Raw genomic sequence first — 21370 nt, 5'->3', positions numbered from 1 at the left:
CGCGCCATCAGTTCTTTAGCCGCCCAGAGCAGGTGCCGCCTGCGAGTTTCCGAGCCTGCAAGCCCGGTAGCTAGAACTCGGGCGCGGACCCAGGCTGGAGCGGCGTGACCGCCACACAGGGCCGGGTGTGTACATGGGCGCTGTAAAGCGAATCAACAGTTACTGCCGGGAAGGGAATGACAGACCCCAGGGAACCTGGATCGCGTCCCCACCTCTCACCCCTGGCTCTATCGCTGATTTTGTCGGCGGTCGTAGGCTTGAGAGGGCAGCCAAGTCAACGCTCAGAGGGAGCATTTTGGGGCCTCTGAGCATCTGAATCCAGACAGCAGACCGGAGCGGGCCAGAAAATCCATCATGACTAACAAGGAGTCATGCTCTTTGGAGAGTGGCTGAGCTGTTTATAAATCACCACGTTGAGCACCCGCCCGGGCAAGACGCTTTGGCTGAGAATTTCCACGTGTCCTGTGTTTATGAGCGTGTGTGGGGGAGAGAAATGGATAGGGGAGGAGCGAGCCCACAGGCCGCCAGCAGGACGGACCTGCACCCCCACCACGCGCGCACCCGCGCGGCGAGGCGAGGCGAGGACACACACAGCGTGTCGCTCCGTCCCAGCGCAAGCGCGGGGCCACTCTGGCCGCGCGCCTGGGGGCTGCTAGGAATCCCATAACTTTGTCTAGCTAGGAAAAAATGAAAAAGTCCGAGCCTCAGCGCGCAGACTCAGCGACTGGTGCCCGCGGCTCCTCAACCGCGAGCCAAGGGGCTGGGTGGCAGGCAGAACCACCTTCTCCCGGCTCGGCCCTGCGTCCCCTGTGCTAGGCGCGTGATTTTCCCTGGGCCTTGGGGAGCGCACAGACAGCCCACCAGCCGCATCTTCTCCTGACATGTAGTGCCTTTCTTTTCCCGGACCTGGGAGCTCAGAGCTCCCACGGACAGAAGAATCCAGCCCTGGGGAAGGGCCGCGTTCGAGTGCTAAGCAGCTCATACTTCTCCCCCACCTTTCTGGGGCAGGTGTCTGCTTTTCTCTGGATTTAATTTCACATTTCTCGAGGCACAAGGCCTTCTGCAGCCCATAGGATGATACACTCGAGAGAAGAATGAAGTTTTCAAACATATCTTCGAGGGAACTGAGGCGGCCTGGCTCTGAATCAATTTAAAAGTTTCTCCTCCTCTTATCTTTCTCTCCACACCCCACCCCACACCCCCGCCCTCCTCCCGGCATAGGGCGCTAGTGTGAGGGGACAAGAATAGGCTGCACATGTACATCAAAACTTCCTGTCTGCGATAGGACATCACCGGCGATTAATGCTGAGATCCTTCCCGCGTTGACTTCCCAGGTCTCAACTCCACCCTCCACCCCCGTCTCATTTAGCTGGCGGCCGAGGAGCCGAAACGTTCCCAACAGGGTTTTAATATACCCAATAAATCCCCGGGAGTACACAAAGCAATAGCCTACCCGGGGCCTCAGTCTCTGCACCCCACCCCCACCCCCAAGCGCGGCCAATCACCGGGCGGGCCAGGCTGGGCGCGCACCGCGGCTCTGAGCACCACCTCCCCACGAGCTACCGCCGCCTCCCCTCCAGGCGCCCGGGGCCCGGTTGGCGCGAACGCCGGGTTCCGAGCACCCTGGGCTTCCTTGTCTGCCTCTCAGTGCGGCACCTCTTCGGGGCTCCCGAAACCTGAGCTCTCGCAGGTTTTAGGTCCAGACGGGGGCCTCTCCACCGGTTCCTCCCCAGCCCCGGGCTCTCGGGGCCCATTCTTTGGGCTGACTCTGTCAGGGCAGAGTCCGCGCGTCTGCCTGCCATTCTCCGCCCGCATAAAAGCACGTTGAAGGTGTCTCGGGCAGACACCTCCAGGTTTTGATTCAGTTTATTCCCTTTCACTGTTCAAAGCAGCTGTTCAAATACACAGGCTGCTTACGTTGACGTGGAGAGGATTTCAAACAACGCTAAAATGCTTTGAACTGACAAGGTGTCTTGATATCTCCCTCACTCCATCCAGCACAGCTTCTCGAGATCACTCGCTAGGACAATGGCTGAGCAAGCGGTTTGTGCGGGCCTCGCCGCCTCGGGGCGCGGACTGCCGGGTGTCCTAAGCCCCTTCCGCAAGGACAGGATGAAGGCACCTGTAAGGAGATGCTGGCGCCACCCCAGCTTCTTCTCCCAGGTCCGGAGGGACCTCTAGTCAGTCAGTACCCTGAGCTGGACTTGTCTGAAGAAACGGAGCCGACTCCCTCTTGCCGGCGTGCGCCGAGTGGAGGGGAAACATCCTAGAATAACAGAACTACACCAAAAAGACACCCATGTTACCTCTCACACTTTCACACTCCTCGAGATAGTGAGCCGGACCTGGGTCTTAGTAGCACCCAGTACCTTGACACAAACCTTCCAAATTTCCACCTAAGTAACAGTTATGGGGTCAGTCCATGCACTGTAACTTGAACTCTAATTTATTAACTCTTTCATCTAGTAAACACACTCACACCATATATAAAATAGCATTTATTTATTTCTATATACCAGGAGTTGGCAGAAAACCCACCATGACCACTCCCATACATTGAGCTGGAGGCACACAATTACTAAAACAGAGGTGAAATGGTATTCATTTGATCTTAATTTTTTCTTATTTATGTAGTCCCATGATAATAGAAATCAGGAAACAAAAGAAAACAGAAAGAATTTTCTGAGGAGATGGCCACTGGGGGAGTGGAGGTAGCAGCTGGTTTAAACCTAGGTAAAACTAGAAAAAGAAACTGCTGTTTCTTTTTTCATATATCCACCTTGGAGGATCATGTTTGAATGTCCCTACTCCTCCTCCTCTTTTTAAAAAGCCTTGTCTCAGTCATTCATTCCTGTGCTTCCTGCTCTTCTGCTAGACCCCAGCAGCTGTTTGATTTGGTGAGACCCCCCTCCAACTTCTGAGTGGAACTTCTTTGCTAAGGGCCTGCAGAATGTCAAAACTGAGGCTCTGGCTTCAGAGCTAGAGCTTTGAACAGCCAATCCACACAAAAAGGCAGCTGGCTGCTTTAATGAAAACTGCCATAAAGCTTCAAGAACTTTAGCCTTGGGGGATGCATTTATAAGGAACATGGAAAATACATTTCCAAGTTGCTGGTTCTTGGGAGAGACATAATAAACATTTACCCAAAAAAAAAAAAAAAAGGACAGAACTTATTATCTTTAATTATGCAGCAGCACATTTTTTTCCTGAAGAAATAAAGCTTCCAATAAATTTGTATGTTACTATCTATACCTACATTTTGCAAATTCCTAAATGTGCATCTGTCCTTATGTAATAAAAGGTCTTGAAGAATGAAAAGTTTTCTGAAAATTGAAGCTCTCCTACGTCGTATGCTTGGCAACTCTGTCCATACCTCACATACAAACAATTCTATTTTACCTTCACTACTGTGTAAACCAGTGAAATATAATGTCCTTAATTCAGTATTTGAAATCAAATTATCTGTATTTATATATACTAATATCTTTCCCTTTTTCTTCAAGTTATAAATTTTATCATTAAAACAGTCCCCCCTTTGTAGTCTGCAAGTGAATATTTTATAGACAGGGATGGCTTGAAGACATCTAACACCATGTCACCCAGATAGTCTAGCCGTTTCAAGGATTACTTTGAGTAATTTATCAAAGGAAGCCTGCTAAATCCTGAGCGGTGAATATGAGGCCTTAGGAGGGAGAAAACATAAAGGAAGCATTCCATCGGTGTGTAAGATAAATTCTGTTTGGAGGAGTTAATATAGCTTGTTTATACGAAATCTCAGAAACAACAAAAATCTCAGAAACAGAACAGGAGACAATTTGTGGCTTCTAGTTTGCTTCCCGCAATTTCACTTTCAAAGGACTAACAGTTAAATGACCTCTTAACAATGGAGCCTAAAGGTGTCTGTGTGTGTGTGTGTGCACGTGTGTGTGCGCGCACACGCACACACAGGCACGCTCGCATTTTCTCCCCCTAGCCTTAAAGCAGGTGGATGGCTGGCCACCAGTAGGGGATGACAACTCTTTGATAAATTAAAGTGATTTCAACAGAAACCTCCTTAGCTCTAAAGCATTTGGAAATGCACTGAGATGAGGCTCTTGCTAGAGCTCCTGGCTTCTCTCATCCTCTGGAGCAATTTTCGAAGAGGAAGGCAAGCTAGGGACGAGTGCACTAACATACACCTGCGCACAGAGGCGGGCTGGGGAAGTGGGAGGAGGGTGTACTCAGCTATTTCACTGAAGCCATTTCCAAGGACTAGGGCTGTTGCTCCAGCCCTGGGATAAACAGGCGTATTTGGTTGAAGTTGGACTTCAGTTGTCTTATTCTGCCTGCACACAGCACGAATGCAAATCCTTCTGAAGTGTACAAGTGCGCTTAACAATTGTGTCGTTAGTGTCCGGGAGGACGGCGGTGGGGGGGATGGGGGGGTGGGCGGGGAGGGTAGCAGGTGGTGCACGGGCGGGAGAGATGCTTTTCTGGAGAGCAGTTAACCACAGCCATAATAACTGTGGGCCAAAATCTTCTGCTAGGTCTCAGAGTTTCGAATCTGTCATTCTAGACAGCCTTTGGACATCATAAAGTTAGGGATGATTGTATTTTTAAAGACAGGTTTCCAGAATTTGGGTCCTGGGAACATAGAGCCAGACGTTGGCCGGAAGAGGAGGCAGGAAGAGGAAGCCTTAGGCAGATTGGAGCAGGGAGACCTCCTGGCTCCTCTTGTCTTTTCTGAGAGTTTTCGATGGTAATCTAGGGCAGCCGGGTCCCAGCATTAAATGCAAAATAGGAAAACAGAACACGGCCGAGTCATAGGCCTGATCATATTAACGCCTTAGGTCAGAGGGAGAGAATAATGAATAGGCACGGAGCTCAGTTCGTGGAAGGGAACTTAATTAACCTTGGGAGAGTGAAAGAAAGTCAGAGATCATGCCTAGTACTTCGGTCTGGGGTGCTTATATTAATATGTGTGTGTGTGTGTGTGTGTGTGTGGTGTGTGTTGTGAGGGGGAGAGGTGTAGTCTGCTCTATATATTTTTCTAATATATATATTTTTAACCCTGGAAAAAGCTGGAGTTACTCCTCAGGGCCATCCAAACACCCACACAATCCCCGCAGGGAACTCCCCTGCCAGAGCCCCCGAACTCGGTAGTGAGGTCCTGTGTCCTAGCCTCGGCCCGCGTGGGGTATCAGTGGGGGTAGAAAGCAAGAGCTAAGGCTTCCCAGCGCCCTGGACTGACCCCGGGAGGGACTGCTATGGAAAGGATGGAGGTGGGGGTGGCGGGGAGGGATGTTCCGTGGTCGAAGAGCGCCCAGGCAGGTCCTGGCTGGGATCCGGGGGAGGAAGACGAGGGCGAGAAGCAGGAGGCCGGGCCATTGTCCAGGGAGGGCGCATTTTTGTCCGGATGCTGCTGGTTGCTATAGCGAGGAGGGAAATCCAAACAGAAAGGCTCAGTTCGCCTCCCTCGGGCCTGGGAGCAGCCCTCCCTTCTCTTAACCAAAATAAAAGTGCCGCCTGGGGCCTGGCACCCTTTCCCTGAGAGCCGACTGCGGGCTCGAGGAGAAGGGCCCGGAGGACCGGGGCACTGAGCAAGGGAAGGGGGGCCGGCCCCGCGGGGAATGGCCAAGCAGCTTACTGCTGGAGCGGGCGGAAAGCCCCAGCTACCCTCCCCCTTTCGTCCCCCAGCCCAACTGTTTTCCTGCCCCTATTTTGTTTAGGAAAAATCCCACAACTTTCTCCAACTTATGCCTTCCCAGTGGTTGAAACCCCTTCTCCGCCTGGGCTGATGGCAGCGATTCCGCGTTGAAGGCGCGGTCCTAGCAGAGGGACCCGCACACGGCGCCGACAGTGTACAGAGGAGTGGCAATACCAGCGGCCGAACGGCCTGTTAGGGGAGTTTAAAAATCACTCAAAGGAAAACCTTACTAGAAAGAAGTGTAGTTGCAAATTTCTCACATTTAAAAGACTTTTATTTTGCAGTAGGTTTTTTTTTAAAATTCAACTTTGAAAACAGTGTGTGAAGGGAAGGTTACAATGAAGACTTTTTACCGCTTATAATTTCTCCAATAGTATAGCTCAAAAGAGTGAGGGGCAAAACAGTAATATTTAATTAATGGTGAGCTGTTAGCTTCAAGAAATTTTGAGTTTGTTCTTTTAAAAGGGCAGTTGTATAGTCTCCTCTATCTCACATAATGAGTTAAGATTTTATTTGTAGGGACAAGTTATCTATACCAGAAGGACGTGGATAGTTGGAACTTGAAAAATTGATTCTCTCTTACTCTCCTGTGACTTTGAAAGTCAGCCCCATCTCTCTTTGTTTCTTTCTGTCTGCCTTTTGCCTAGAAGCAGCATGAAAAACTAGACAGAAAAACTTTTATTTGACCTTAGGAAGCCATTTGAAAGGCACAGTCAAAGCATTTTTCTACATCCTCCATTTAAAATATATGTTTCCTTTCCAATGACAAATTCCTTTTTTAAAAAAGTTCACATAACTTTGTAAAAAGTCTCTTAATTCACAATGATATCCACATTTTAAAAAAATGCTTGAAAGAAATCATGTTAATGAAGAGAACATTTGCAGTAATTTGGAGGTAATTATCAGAATCACTACATACTCGCAGAAGCTTGAACAATACGTGTTCAGAGAAAAGCAAAACACATTATTTTAATAGTCTGATATGCAAACTATGGACCGTTCAATTATGTGGCTTAATAATGCATACATGATGTGATCTTGTTATTGGGAAGGGTAGGTTTGTGGTGAGTCACTCCTAAGACCAACAGTGCTCTCACATCCAGTAAAATCCATTGCCATGCATCAGGGGCCCATGCCAAACTACATTTAAGAGAATAAAATTTAATGACTGAGAATTTGAGCGTTAAATTAACGTTAATTATATGACCTGCATGCTGGAAAGATTAAATTTCTTACGTCCTAATTAGATAATGTCTCCTCATACAGCAAACAATTTCTATTTTCATTTCCAGGTTTCAGGAATACAATGCAAAGTGCTGACAGGCAGTAGTTGAGGATTTTCCTTCTCTGAAGTCAGAGTTTGGAGGTGTCTACCCACCATCTCCACTGTTTTCCTTTCTTTCCTTGACTGCATCAAAATAGGAGGTCATATAAAAGAATTAAGCTCGTTCTCCACCTTGCACTAACAATGATAATTGGAGAGCAGGGAGTTGGTGGGCGGTCCCCAGGTAGACCTGGAGCATTACAGGGACATTTTACAGCTGCCCCAAACAAGCCTAGGTAACCAGTCAACGTCTCAGTCCAGGAAAATTAAGCGGCAAGACACCTGCAAGTAATGCCCAACCAAAACGCACCACACATTCGTTTCTAGTAGAAACGCCTAAGCTAGAAATGCAAGGACGAAACTTGATCCAAAGAGTGTTTGGAACAGAAAAATTGTTTTCTTGGGGGGCATGAGGGACACACAACAAAAAGCCAAGACAACAGCACTCATTTCCTTCGTGAAGAGGTTTACTACAGGTTTGTCAGCCATTTCCTCAACAGTGCCCTGACATTTAGAAATCTCACAATACGCTGGCCACAGGCGCCCACGCCGACGCGGCCAGCTCAGCGTCTGCCTGACTCTGTCTGGGATGAACACAGGGCAGGCCTCGACCAAAAGTGGGGAGTGAAAGAGTTTGGAGGGGATGTCTCCTCAACTTGACAACCTTTTGCTGATGGAGAGGGAGCAGGGAAAAGGGAGGAGTAGGAGGGAGCAGTACCTCCTCCCACCAGGATAGGTGGTCGGTGGTGGCACGTTCCTTCTCCCAGTTCCTAAGTTGCCACTTGGGGTACCCGAGCTCCGAAGAAAGCTGCCAAATGGACTCGATTTGGAAACTGCGCAAAGACTTACATTCTTGAGATTAGGATTCAGAGTTTCCTCCTAGATACACAGTGTGGCCCCAGTCCTCTCACATTGCCCGCGCTGCCTCCCTCTTCCTCCTAGCCTCACCTTTCCTAGGGAGAGCAAATGCGAGGACCTTTCGGACAGCTGCCCTGAACTTTGGGCAGGACCAGCGGACCAAGATTAAAACCTCAAAGCGGGCGATTCTAAGTCACTCAGAATAGAGTTTTCACGTGTCAGTGTTTCAATTCAGCCACTTTCAGGCTTCTGGAGAAAAGGGCAGGCGTGCGTGAGCGCGAGTCGACGCGGTCGTAAATAGTGACTTACAAGGCAGGGGAAGGGGAGTCTTAGCAAAGTTAGCAGATAGGCAGAGGCGGGGTGAGGGGTGGCTTCCGAGGGCAGGTTTTCCATTCCTTGGGGCAGTCCGCAGGAGGAGGGAGTGTCGCCCCGGGGGGAATGCGGGGCGCGCGGGGAAGGTGGTGGGAAGGGGTTCGGGACGGGGAGACACTGTCCGAGGCTCCTGGCCGGGCGGCTCCTCCCTCTGCCGACTCGCCCCTGGTCCTCTGCTGTCTGCCCCACAGCAAGAGCCAGCACCGCGCGGCCACCGCGCACTGCGGAAAGCACGCTCTGACTTGGCAGTTACTTCGCGAACTCCAAGATCAAGTGGAATCCGATCTCTGGGTTGGAGTGGACCTGAAAATTAGTCCGCCCCGTATTTGAGGCTGGAAAATTCCCGCCGCAGTTCCCTGCAGAGCCTCGAGCCTTGGGATTGTGGGGATGGGGAGGCGGGGCGGGGCTCCGAGGCCCGGAGAGGCGCCTGCACCCAGTCCTGCGAGAGCCAGGGGCTTCTGGAAAGACTGGCGACATTTGAAACTTGGCGCGCGCTCTCTCCCTCCCACGCTCCCTCTCCACTTTGAAGGGCTTCCGAGGGGAGGGCCTAAGGATTCAGGGTAATAAAGGTGGAGGAGAGTGAAAACGACTAGAAAACAGTCCTGCCTTCCCGAACAATACATAAACCTCTCCTAAGAAGGCTCTATTTTGGCAAGGGAAACGCCTCTCCTGGCAGGTCCACAGAATCAGAACATCTCAGCTCTTGTGGCAGGAACTTTGCAGCCCCACTATTTGGGCAGAGAGAAGCCTCCGCTCGCTTCCCACAGCTCCATCCCCCACTCTCCGCAGCGCTGTTTGAAGTGTTTCTGCTTTTCGCAGACCTGCCCCCTATCAACCCCCGCGTCCCTGAGAGCTTGCCTTTGCTCCAAATGGTTACTCCTTTTAGAAAGTGGAAAATCAATACTAGTTTAGCCTCTTCCGTGAGATGATGCACTGTCGAAACTCACAGGGAGGGAACCCGCGCCATCTGACTCTTGGGCGGACCAAAGCAATGCCCCTGCCCCTGGATAATTTACATAGAAATTTACAATGAATAATGTTCTTGGGCGCTCCTGAAAACATACTGTGGCTAGTGGCATTATTATAAGCCCCAGGACACACTTCTTACGTATTCTCTAGTCGTGGTTGAAGTTTGGTTAAATGATTGATCAGAAGTTTGCACCGTGGGTGTTTATTCTTCCTGTTTTCTTAAACCGCGTCTTGGATGGTTTCCTGTCAGTTTTCAGATGCCATTTGCAGCACAAACAGATTTCATATGCCTACTGCAGATTGTCTTCAAAGTTCTAGTTTAAAGAGCATTATGTAAGCCTCTCTCTATTTACATAAGAGCTTTAACTCAAACCTCTCAGAAAACCATTTATTACCAATGGAAACCTGTCCAGGGGAGCAGCATAACCGACCTGTATCTTTAGGACACTTTCAAAAACAGCAGTAGTTTATTCTTTCTGGGGGTTGGGGGAGGGGGGAGTAGATGTAACAAAGAATTGGAATACTTGCATTTTTATTCAGCTTGGTTTTGTATCATTTGAGTATTATTCTTAAGCTTAATTTAGTCAGTGGGAACTTTTATAGGATCCACTTTTTTAATTGTGTGGTCAGCACTTATCTAGACCACAGAGATGGCCCTGTCTCCCTTCCTCAAGTTGAATCCTAAATGTGAGAACAAATGTCTTTTAGTTAGTAGAATCAATTAAGTATAATTTTTACTAAAACTACTAAAAGGATTCCTGAATAAAGCTCATTGTAAGCCAAAGTCAAGCAATAAAAAAATACATATAATAAAGTTTCCTATAAACTTTTTTTTTTAACCACTTTTACTCTCTTCCCATTCCCCTCCCCATAAATAACCACTTTTATTTGTTTAAATGGGTATCTATCTCTCTTCCTTCTTTTGTTCCTTCATTCTTTCTTTCCATATTCTTACTAAACTTTATATATATATATATATAGTAGGAATATTTTATACATACATAGTAGGAATATTATATATATAGTAGGAATATTATATATATATATATATATATATAAAATAGGAAAGGGGCCTGGAGAGATAGCAAACTTAGTTATAAGGAGTTCAAAATTGTGATAGTTTAAGGAAGGCCAATATCTTGCCGCATATCACATGGGACACTAGTTTTCAGGTATTGTTCTATCTGTTATTGCATTAGCTGAAAAATAAGTCACTTAGACATTGGCACTTAAATGTCATTAGAAAAGATCAACAAGAGTCTTGCAGACTTCTTTGCTTAATTGTTAGGCCATTAAAAGCTGGAAATACTTCAAGAGAATTCCTAGAGTCTAAGGTTCTTCCTAATGACAGTCTTACATTTAAATGACCTACCGTTTCCTTGCAGACTCAAGGCCGATGCCATTCTTTAGCCATGTCTCCAACAAGGAACTTCTTTTGTTGAGAAAAGGGACTAGATTTCCAAACATCCTCTCATAGGTTGCCTGTTCTAAGATATAATTAAATGGTGGTACGGGTAGTGTTGTTATAAAGAGAAATTGCAAATTAGACACATTGTGCCTGGAGTGCACCACCACCCTCCAGCCCTTTCCTCACTCTTCCTATCAACCTGACCACACAGGTTCCAGACCTGCCCTTTGGGACATTTCAACCCATACAGATTCCTTCCTCTGAGGGACTCTTTACTATTGCCTTACCTGTTATCATCAACCAGATAAGGTAATAAGGTAATCAATATGAGGTGTTAAGAGATGATAAATGCTAAGAGACATTTGCCTTTTCCAAAAAAAGCTTGGAGGGTCCGTGCTATAGGTCCAAAACAATGTATCTCAGTAGTGTAACTGGAATTTAGACTGTAGTTGGCAGATGGAAAAGATATTTTAGGCTGGAGGAATTTGCGGCATTCCTAAAATATAGCCACATGGCCATGAGTCACCTTCTTTGTCCTCTCTTAAAGACCAACTCTACCTCTGTGAGCTACTCAGATATGAAATTTCTACTGTAAAAATAATGTAATTGAATTTTTATTAGTAATTGTGCAGTGTTGGAAAAGTTTTAATGGGATTGGTGTTGTATTGAATAATTTACTTCTTCTAGTAATAGGTTGAACTGATCCCATTCTGGGGAGAATGATCCATGACTGGCCAATGAAAGTATTGCACATTGTAGTGATTGGTTTAGGAAGGGCACATGACCTAAGCAGACCAATCAAGGCAACTCAACATTAGCCTCATAACTTTGGCCAGAATAGTGAGGGAAGGGAAAACTAGTTAAAGCTCTGGTTATCTTATTATACTAAGGTATATAAAGTATAAGCCTTCATCTTCTAGGAGCTCCTGTTGTGAAGACAATGTGCTTGAGGAAAACCATTGCAGAGAAAAGCAAAAGACAGAGAAAGATAAGATATAACTGAACCACTGGATTCATCTGTGCTTAAAGTGTATTCTTGGACTTTTAATTTTTTATTTATTATTATTATTATTTTTTAAGACAGATTCTGTCTCTGTTGCCCAGGCTGGAGTGCAGTGGCATGGTCTTGGCTCACTGCAACCTCCTCCTGAGCTCAAGCGATCCTCCCATGTCAGCCTTCTGAGTAGCTGGGACCACAGGCATGTGCCACCATGCCTGCCTAATTTTATTTTTTTTGGATTTTTTTGTAAAGAGAGTTTCACCATGTTGCCTAGGCTAGTCTTGAACTCCTGAGCTCAAGTGATCTGCCTGCCTCCACTCCCAAAGTGCTGGGATTACAGGCAAGAGCCACCATGTCGGCATGGATTAGGGTTATTAATACTTTAAAGTTTGGAGGAGGAGCCCCAAGGAGCTAGCACTCACCTCTGAAGAGGGAGTGCTACTCAGCTAGTGCTAGTAATGCCAGGTGAGAAAAATGGTCTTGAAGAGTTGAGGTTGAAACCTCAGGAGGCATTGCCAGCTGTTGCTGGTGTTTCTGAGGGGGGCAGGGTATGATGAGGCTGCTTCTGGGAGTGCCAAATAGAGTTGGAGACAGAAAGACATTGCTGCTGCCAGGATAAAGTATCATTGCTCTGGTGACACTGACAGGAAGAGCAAGCAAATAAAAAGGAACAAGTCCCCCTCTGCCCTCTCCCTGTCTTCCAGTTTCTCTCTACACACTCTTTCTGACAGATTTAACAGGTTCAGCTAACAAAGTAATCTGAAGAATTCCAGGCCTAGTTTCACAAGGCAAGATCTAGAAGGGGGAAATTTAGAGCTGAAGGACAATAGCTTAATAATATGCTTGTACACATATCAGAAAAAACCTTTTGTCCAATAACAACTTTGTGCTTCTGTTTAGTAAAATGCAACTATCCTTCAGAAGATGGTCTCACTCTCTAGCCTCCCTCCCCAAGAGGAGACTCAAGTTTTCCATAGGTGTTGTTTTCATACATGGACAATTAGTCACCTAAATAATGAATCGTCAATTTTACCACCACCAACACTCCTTATACAACACAATAGAGAGAAAAAAAGAATTAGAAGTATATGTGATAAGCAAGGAAGAAAATATCTGTAGCTGCTACTGCCCATGTTTCTCGAATTGGTCACAAGACTATAGTTAATTTTCATAACCTTCTTTGTCTACTAACTGGTCTATATTACTTTGGCTTTCAGCCATCATTTCAGCCAGTTCTTTACCTGGCAAAAGCCCCATACTTCCATTATGAGGAGTTTTAATCCTCAGTTATTCTGTCTTTTTTTGATTTCTTTAGTATTCTTTTAACTTTTAGTCTTATAAATGAAAATTCTGAGAGGCATCCCAGTGAGTCCTCTGGTTTTTCCTCTACCTGTATTATATAGCTGTAGCCAAATTCTCCTTGCTAATCAGGATCAACCACCACAGTCATTAGAGTAATCCCCTTCTTTGCCTATTGGCTCAGTGGCATGAAGATCCTAAAATAGACAGGTGACAGTCTCAACTTTCAGTTCAATGGAACAATTGTTATGTCTGCTTGTAGAAGTTTTCCTTCTGTGGGAATTAGAACCTCTAAACCAGAAGAGCACCAACTTGTGAGGAATGGAAAGCAAAACTTGTGCTACTGGGTTACCAGATGGAACAGTGACACTGACTACTAGACTCCTGCATTCTGACCATGGGAGAAACAGCACCATATGTTGGCCACTGATTCAAAGCATATGATGGCATTTTATAAGACATAGCCCCAAACTTTTAGGATATTCTTAACTGGAATGATAATGATTCTTCATAGATCATTTCATCATTTTGTCAGTCCAGTGCATAAGTGATGGGATACTGTGATATGACCAGTGAATTCCATGGACATAAATTCATTATTATACTTCTTTTTTTGCTGTGTTAAGGTTTTTGGTCAAAGGTAATATTGTGTGGAATTAAACAATGTTGCACAGAATATAGTGACTTAATATTGTGTGGAATTAAACGATGTTGCACAGAATATAGTGACTTAGACTTTCTATAAGTCCATGATGGTGGTGCTGTTGGAAGCAGTGAGAAAAGAGAAGGAAAACCCATTTCTAGACTACCTGTACATTACAGTTAGAACTAATTGTTGTTGTATACATAAGGCAAGGTATCCAGTGTAATCAATATACCACAAAGTAGCTGGCTGCTATTCCCAGGGAATGGTGTCATTTGGGGACTTAGCACTGTTCTCTGTAGTTTATGCATTCTGCAATGGCAGCCAAAGATCAGCCTTGATGAAGAGAAGCCCATGCTGTTGAACCAATGCATAGCTTCCACCCCTGCTATCATGACTGTATTGCACATTCATTCAGCAAGCACCCGAGTGGCTAGGGAAGAGGCTGCCTGGTATCTACAAAACATCTCATTTTTTAAATTCGATCTTGATTATTGAGAACCTTATCTGCAGTGGATGACTTTGGGTGAACATATGTCTTTGCACTCCATGTGGAATCTATTCACAAATATCTTCTTCAGTATTTCTTGCCATTTGTGTTCTGATCTTGTTCTTAACCATCAAACCTAACCAGTGGTTATTAGCCACTGCCTATGAATCAGTGTAGATTTGTATTTCTGGCTATATCCAGTCCTGAGAAAGGAGGTGATACACTTTGGATGTTTGTCCCCTTCAAACTTCATGTTGAAATGTGATCCCTAATGGTAGAGGTAGTGCCTAATGGGAGGTGTATGGATCATGGGAGTGGATCCCTCATGAATAGCTTGGCGCCCTTCCTATGGTAATGAGTGAATTCTCATTCTATTAGTTATCATGAGATCTGATTGTTAAAAAGTCTGGCACCTCCCCACTCTCTCTTGCTTCCTCTCCTTGTCTTGCGCCCTCTCCCTTTGCCTTCCACCATGATTGTAAACTTCCTGAGGCTTCACCAGAAACTGAGCAAATGTTAGTGCCATGATTGTACAGGCTGCAGAATCATGAGCCTAGTAAACCTCTTTTCTTTATAAATTATCCAGCCTCAAACATTCCTTTATAGCAATGCAAAACAGACTAACACAGGGGGCAACCAAATGTACTCTTCTAATTTCTTTCTTCTAGAAGGATTTCCCTTCCCCACTGTCTTTCAGGGACACTCCTGATTAGGGCTATAATGTTGCAGGTATCTACTTCTAATAAATGGTCCACGTCTATTCAGGATTTCCCTGTATTTAAATCAAAGTCAACTGATTAGAAACCTTAATTATATCAGCAAAACCCATTTACCTTTGCCTTATAACATAATCATGGAACTGATACCCCATCACATTCAGAGGTCCCATCCACAGTGTAAGGGAGGTTAATTATACAATAATGTGGATCAGTGGAGGTCACCCTACCATATTATCATCCCATTTTTAATAACATTTTCACTCAACATTATGTCTTTCATATCCATCTATTCTTTTTAATATTTATATCTATTGTACTGAATCTAGTTGCCACATGGTTCCTCATTACAAACATCCACCACAGTTTACTTTTCTTCTCTCAGTTATGAACACTCAGCTTCTATTAATAACTTGTTGCCACTACAAATAATTCTACAGTAAACAGATTATTGTATGTTCCTTTCTGAACATATGTAATAGTTTTCTCTCTATATATATTCAGATATCCAGGGGAAATTTTGTGTTTTTTTGCATTGTAAGGTGTTCAAATACTTAATTTGACTGAATAGTGTGCCAAATTGTTTACTCAAATGGGTACACCAGTCTACATTTACACCAGCAGTGTATGATGATCCCTCTATCCCAGGGAGACAATGTGATTTATTGTTCAACTGGGGGTGCGTTTGACAATAAAATCAGGTGCTAAGAATTATGCTGAACAACAAGTGTAAACCAGGACTGTCTCAGACAAATTGGCATGTATGGCTACCTTGCTGTATCCCCACATCCTTGCCAAATTGTTGCTGTCCATTTATCTAACTCCTTTTAGGCAAATAGGTATGAAGTTGTATCTCCGTTATTTTATTCTATTTTTCTCTCATTATGTTTGAGAATCCTTTTGTATGCTTTCTAGGCTGTGGCATTTTATTTTCTTTAAATTACCTGCTTATATTTATTCTCCATTTTTCTTTGGTTGAGATTGCTAAAGACTTTTTTTACATTCTAGAAATTAGTAATTATCAATTGTAAACATTGGTGATATAATCACCCTTTCTACTTCTGTTAACATTATCCAAGATATCCTTTATTGAACAGAAATCTTTAATCTTAATGTAATCACATGCATCAGTGTGATAGATACAGTGATGTGTGGTTCAAATCCCTCTTCAAAGAGAGATTTGTTACCTTGGCTACTGAAGGAGCTATTTGCAGACAGATGTTAATTCTCAGCCACGAATTGTCTCAGCTGGATGCCCAGTTCTATTCTATTAGTCTATATGTTGATCCTTATGCCAGCACCATACTATCTTGATTACTGTAGCTTTGTACTGTAAGTTTTAAAATTGGGAAGTGTGAGTTCCCCAACATTGTTCTTTTCAAGATTGTTTTGGATATTCTTTGTTCCTTGCAATTCCAAATGCATTTTAGAATCAGTTTGACCATTTCTAAAAATAATGCAGTCAAAATTTTGATAGAAATTTAATTGAATCTACCTATCAATTTGGGAAGTATTGCCATCTTCACAATATTGTCTCCCTATCCATGAACATGGGATATCTTTTCACTTATTTAGGTTTTCTTTAATTTCTTTCAACATGTTTTATAGTTTTCAGTGGACAAATCTTGCACTTTGGTTAAGTTATTTCTAAATACTTTACTGTTTTTGGTGCTATTGTAAATTAAATTGTTTTCTTAATTTCATTTTCAGATGGTATATAGAAATGCAACTGATTTTTATATGCAATTATGTACCACATAATAATGTTTAGTTCAATGTTGGACTGCATATACAATGATGGTCCCAGAAGATTATAATAGAGCTGAAAAATTTCTATTGCCTGGTGATGCCATAACCATTGTAATGTCATAGTGCAATCCATTACCTTTTCTATGTTTAGATATGATACACAAATACTTACAATTGCGTTACATTTGCCTACACTATTCAGTAGAGTAATATGCTGTACAGGTTTGTAGAGTAGGAGCAATAAGCTACACCATCTAGACTAGATGTGTAGTAGGCTATATCATCTAGGTTTGTAAAGTACACTCTATGATGTTCACACAATGAGAAATCATCTAATGATGCATTTCTCAGGGTGTATCCCTATCATTAAGTAACCATGACTGTAATTTATTTTGTATGATCTTGTATCCTGCAATTTTGCTAAACTCATTTATTAGCCCTACAGTTTTTTTGGTAGATTTATTATGGTTTGTACATATAAAATCATGTCATCTGTGAACAGAGATAATTTTATTTGCTCCATTCCAATATGGATAGTTTTGATAGTTTTTTTTCTTTTTTTTTCCTAGTTGCTGTGAGTAGTAACTCCAGTACAATGTTGAACAGAAGTGGTGAGAGTGAGTATCCTTGCCTCATTCTTGATCTTTGGGGACAAATTTCAGTCTTTCATCACTAAATATGATGTTAGATGTGTGTTTTTAATAGATGTTCTTTATCAGATTGAGAAAATTCCCTTCTATTTTTTTTCTGTTTAATGTTTTTATCTGAAATGGTGTTGGATACTGTCAAATGATTTTTTAAAATGTTTATTGAAGTAATCATGTAATTTTTTTTCCTTTATTCTATTATTGTGGTGCATCAGTTGATGTTCACATGTTGAAGTAACCTTGCATTCTTGGGGTAAATCCAAGTTGGTCATGGTATATAATCCTTTTTATGTATTGCTGAATTTGGATTGCTAGTATTTGCTCAGGATTTTCACATCTATATTCATAACATATATTGCTTTGTAGTTTCTTTTCTTGTGATATCTTTGTCTGGCTTTGGTATCAGGACAATAGTGACTTCATGAAATGAGTTAAAATGTATTTCCCACTCTTCTACCTTTTGGATGCATTTGAGAAGGGTTTATGTTCATTTTTCTTTAAATATTTGGTACAATTCACCAGAGAGTTTTTCCCATTGTTTATGAAGTTCACTTTGCATGGTTTCAGGTTAGTCATTTTTACATTCTCTCACTGCTGTGCAAAGTACATACTGCATGTGTGTGTATGTGTGTTTTACGATTTTTAAGAGTAGACCCTGCACAAGGCATATATTCAGTTCTCAGTATATACATATCAGAATAACTTTGAATCTATCCTTATAGCTGACCCAGTAAGATCTGCTCATCTAGTAACCTTGCTAAGTTCAATTGGGCCATCAGTCTTGCCATCCTAGGCATCCACATAATGATATTACTGCGTAATGGGATGTCAAAATTCCAGTAGGTGAAACCAGTGACTCTCTAAGGAAAATAAATCAATGTATTGTATACATGTAGCTACCTGTAAAATCATCATCATTCAAATATTTGGCTGTCTTTATGTTTTGACCTTTATTTTATATTTTGCTTTCATACCAATTGGTACTGGGTCACATACAGAACTTCTTGGAAACATTTCCTTTTAAATATCATAATAATTCCATCAAAACATTTAATGAGTATGAATTTACCAATATGTGTAAATAAATAATAAGAAAATAAATAAATATATACACATGCACCTTTTAAGCTATTTGCTATGCTGAAGAAATAATTTTGCTGAATAAATCAGTAAACATTTCACCAATGGGCGTCTCTGGCTTTGTCTTGCAGAGTTCAGGAACATTGCAGCATTACTTAGACCAGGGGAGCAAGCAAATCTTATCTAATTCACACTGCATGGGGAATATAAGAACTAGCATGCACTGAAACTGGAAACAGACATTACTGGCTACACAAAACTGTTTATAAGAAATGGCCATCCAGTAAATAATGCATTGCTGACATTAGTGTCTCTGAGCTATGAGAGGGCCTTCCTTGGGTGATATCCTCAACTCTTCCAGGAGAGTCCAAGAAAGTCCAGATAAAAGCCAAAAAAAATGGAAACATACAAGCAAAATCTATTTTTTCATAAAGAACATTTTTAATTTAATTAACCAATAAAATTATTTTCTCCTTTCTTCATGTTATTTTATTTCAACAAAAAATTGAACTCTTAATATATACCAAGCAATGCAAAGGTGCATAAGACACTGTGAGAGGAGATGGGTATAGAAAACAAATAAGACCCTATGGTTCTCATTCTCTTTGAGTTTACAACCTACTGGGGGAAGATGGATAGGTAAGTATTACAATGTTCTGTGTGACATCTTTCACTCAATCACTCACGGAATTTACTCATTTATTTTATTTAACATGCTTCCTGTGTCCTGGATACTGTGCTAAGCCTCTAAAGCGGGAGTTCTCCTAGACCTTGCTCACACTGAAATTACCTGGAAGCTTTTAAGTTTCTCACTCTCAAAGATAATGATTTAAATGGTTTGAGAGTAACTTAGGTACTGGGAGTTTGAAACTCTCTCAAGGTGATTCTAATGTGCAGCCAAGGTTGAGAACTGCTTTTTTTTTTTTTTTTGAGACGGAGTCTCACTCTGTCACCCAGGCTGGAGTGCAGTGGTGCAATCTCGGCTCACTGCAACCTCCGCCTCCCAGGTTCATGAGATTCTCCTGTCTCAGCCTTCCAAGTAGCTGAGACTACAAGTGCCCACCACCACGCCCGGCTAATTTTTTGTATTTTTAGTAGAGACAGGGTTTCACCGTGTTAGCCGGGATGGTCTCGAACCCCTGATGTTGTGATCCACCTGCCTCCGCCTCCCAAAGTACTGGGATTACAGGTGTGAGCCACTGCGCCTGGCCGAGAACTGCTTTAAAGAGATCAAGACTCTTTCTTTCTCCAGGAAACTCATAATCTCATAGGAGGAACAGACAAGTAGCCAGATGATTATAATCCAGTGTGAAAAGCCGTTTGAAGGAAAAACTGTTCCAAATGTAATTATATACATATTGGGGATATTAAACATTTCTTCTGTGGAAAAAAAAAAAAAAGAAAAGCCTTAAGGATAGAGGAGAGTATGGGGAGCACGGTCCTTCTTCCCATTTTACAGATGAAGAACATGAGGATCTCAAATTTCAACAGATTTTCCCAACAGCACAGATTGAGTAGGTGATGGAGCCATGATACAAACCTAGATTAGTCAGACTTGACTTATCTAAGCCACTGCACTATGCCTCCCAATAGAACAAAAAAGAAAAAATAAAAACCAAGACTATTTATTTTAATTATTTTATAAGGAAATTCAGTGTTCTTGTATTTTTAAATATAGAAAACTACTCACATGACTTTCTAAATATTTGCATGTGAAGAACTATAACAGCAATAAATAAAAAAACAAAAGTGCTTTTATGATTCCCTGTTCTCAAAATATTTACTGAGATAGATATTTCTCATATAAGGAAATTCTGCATAGGCTATATTTTTATATCATGATTCCTGTATCTATTAGAATGTCCACCTAACACAATTGGGCAATGTTTATTATTCTTATGAAAATATAGTGAATATAATAATATATTATTATTTGTGAATATAATTTGGGATAATTTGGGATAATAGTGAATATAATTTGGGAATTTAGGGTAGAGGCCTCTTTGATAATCTGACCCACAATGAGTAAGCTTTGAAATATATACCACTATGTAATTTGGACATCTCTCAGGCCTTTTCAAAACCGCCATTCTAGTTTTAGGCTTTTTTGCTTTTTCAGAGATTTCACAGCATCCTCTTACTTTTTAAGCAGGAAACTGTAAATATCTGAATGCAAAGTTTCTCTTTAAATTATTCTATTTTAGTTTTTATTTTTTATGGTTTTTCTTTAGGAAAACTTTTGACTGTGGAAAAACATCTCAGCTCATCATAAAAAGGGTATATGCAGGCAAAAAGCAGAAGAACTTTTCTACATTTTGTACTGATGTTTTATACATCAGTGAGGCTGTGCATGGCATGTCCAAATTGAAAAGACTGAAGTAGCATCTCTGCGATGTCCATCTGGAGGTTTCCTGAGTAAGGATTATTAGCCAAACTCTAGAAGAAACCCTGGCCCTTGCCAAAACAAGGCTGGAGCTGCAGCTGACAAAAAGAAGTTTGAAATAAAGCAGAATTTTATTATTTTAACTAGATTTCAGTAGCAATCTAGTTAAAACAAAAAATTTTAGGTGGGATTCAACTTCTAAAAGTGAATTTTAAAAAGAGAAAAAACCTCAGTGATGCAAATACTTCATGGGAGAATAAATATTTACAAGTGTCATTGAGATATTTAATAGTTATAATATATTAGAATGCCTTTGATTCGGAGATTTCAGAATGTCTGGAACTTAAAAATACCACAGTGATTCACATTATGCATATCTGTAGGGGTTCTTTTAATGTCTTGTAGCTGTTTCATTTTTATCCAGGATTTTCTATTGAGGTTCTATTGAGCTCATTGTACGAAAAGGTCCTATAAAGTTCAAGACAAATTTTCTCTTGTAGATCTCATTTTATAAGAGTAATAAGAAATAGTTACTGCTTTTGGTCATTATGTATAATACGAATTTTAGTTATTTCTATCCATGGATTTATATATGTAAACCAGCTTCTTTCTGGGCCACACCAAAGAAGCAGGTGTCCTTCTTTTTTTGGTATCTCAAAGAGACTGGGCCCTGCATAAAATTTAACATGGGTAACTCAGCATGAAATACCCCACTCTGGGCATTTGATTCTCAGGAAGCAGTTTAT

General features: G+C 42.4%; 1 long non-coding RNA gene across 1 annotated transcript in view; it reads left to right on the top strand.

The window, feature by feature from the left end:
* Nucleotides 1–17132, top strand: part of LOC134761539 (uncharacterized) — a 32355-nt gene extending 15223 nt beyond the window's left edge. The window contains exon 3 of the long non-coding RNA XR_010140307.1: nucleotides 17084–17132. This is a non-coding gene — a long non-coding RNA (uncharacterized LOC134761539). The remainder of the gene's footprint in view (nucleotides 1–17083) is intronic.
* The last annotated feature ends 4238 nt before the right edge of the window (nucleotides 17133–21370 follow it).

The sequence above is a fragment of the Pongo abelii genome, chromosome 5 (assembly GCF_028885655.2).
Source record: "Pongo abelii isolate AG06213 chromosome 5, NHGRI_mPonAbe1-v2.0_pri, whole genome shotgun sequence".
In the NCBI taxonomy this organism is placed as follows: Eukaryota; Metazoa; Chordata; class Mammalia; order Primates; family Hominidae; genus Pongo; species Pongo abelii.
Note: the sequence above shows the minus strand (reverse complement) of the source record. Positions and strands in the feature narration are given on the sequence as shown.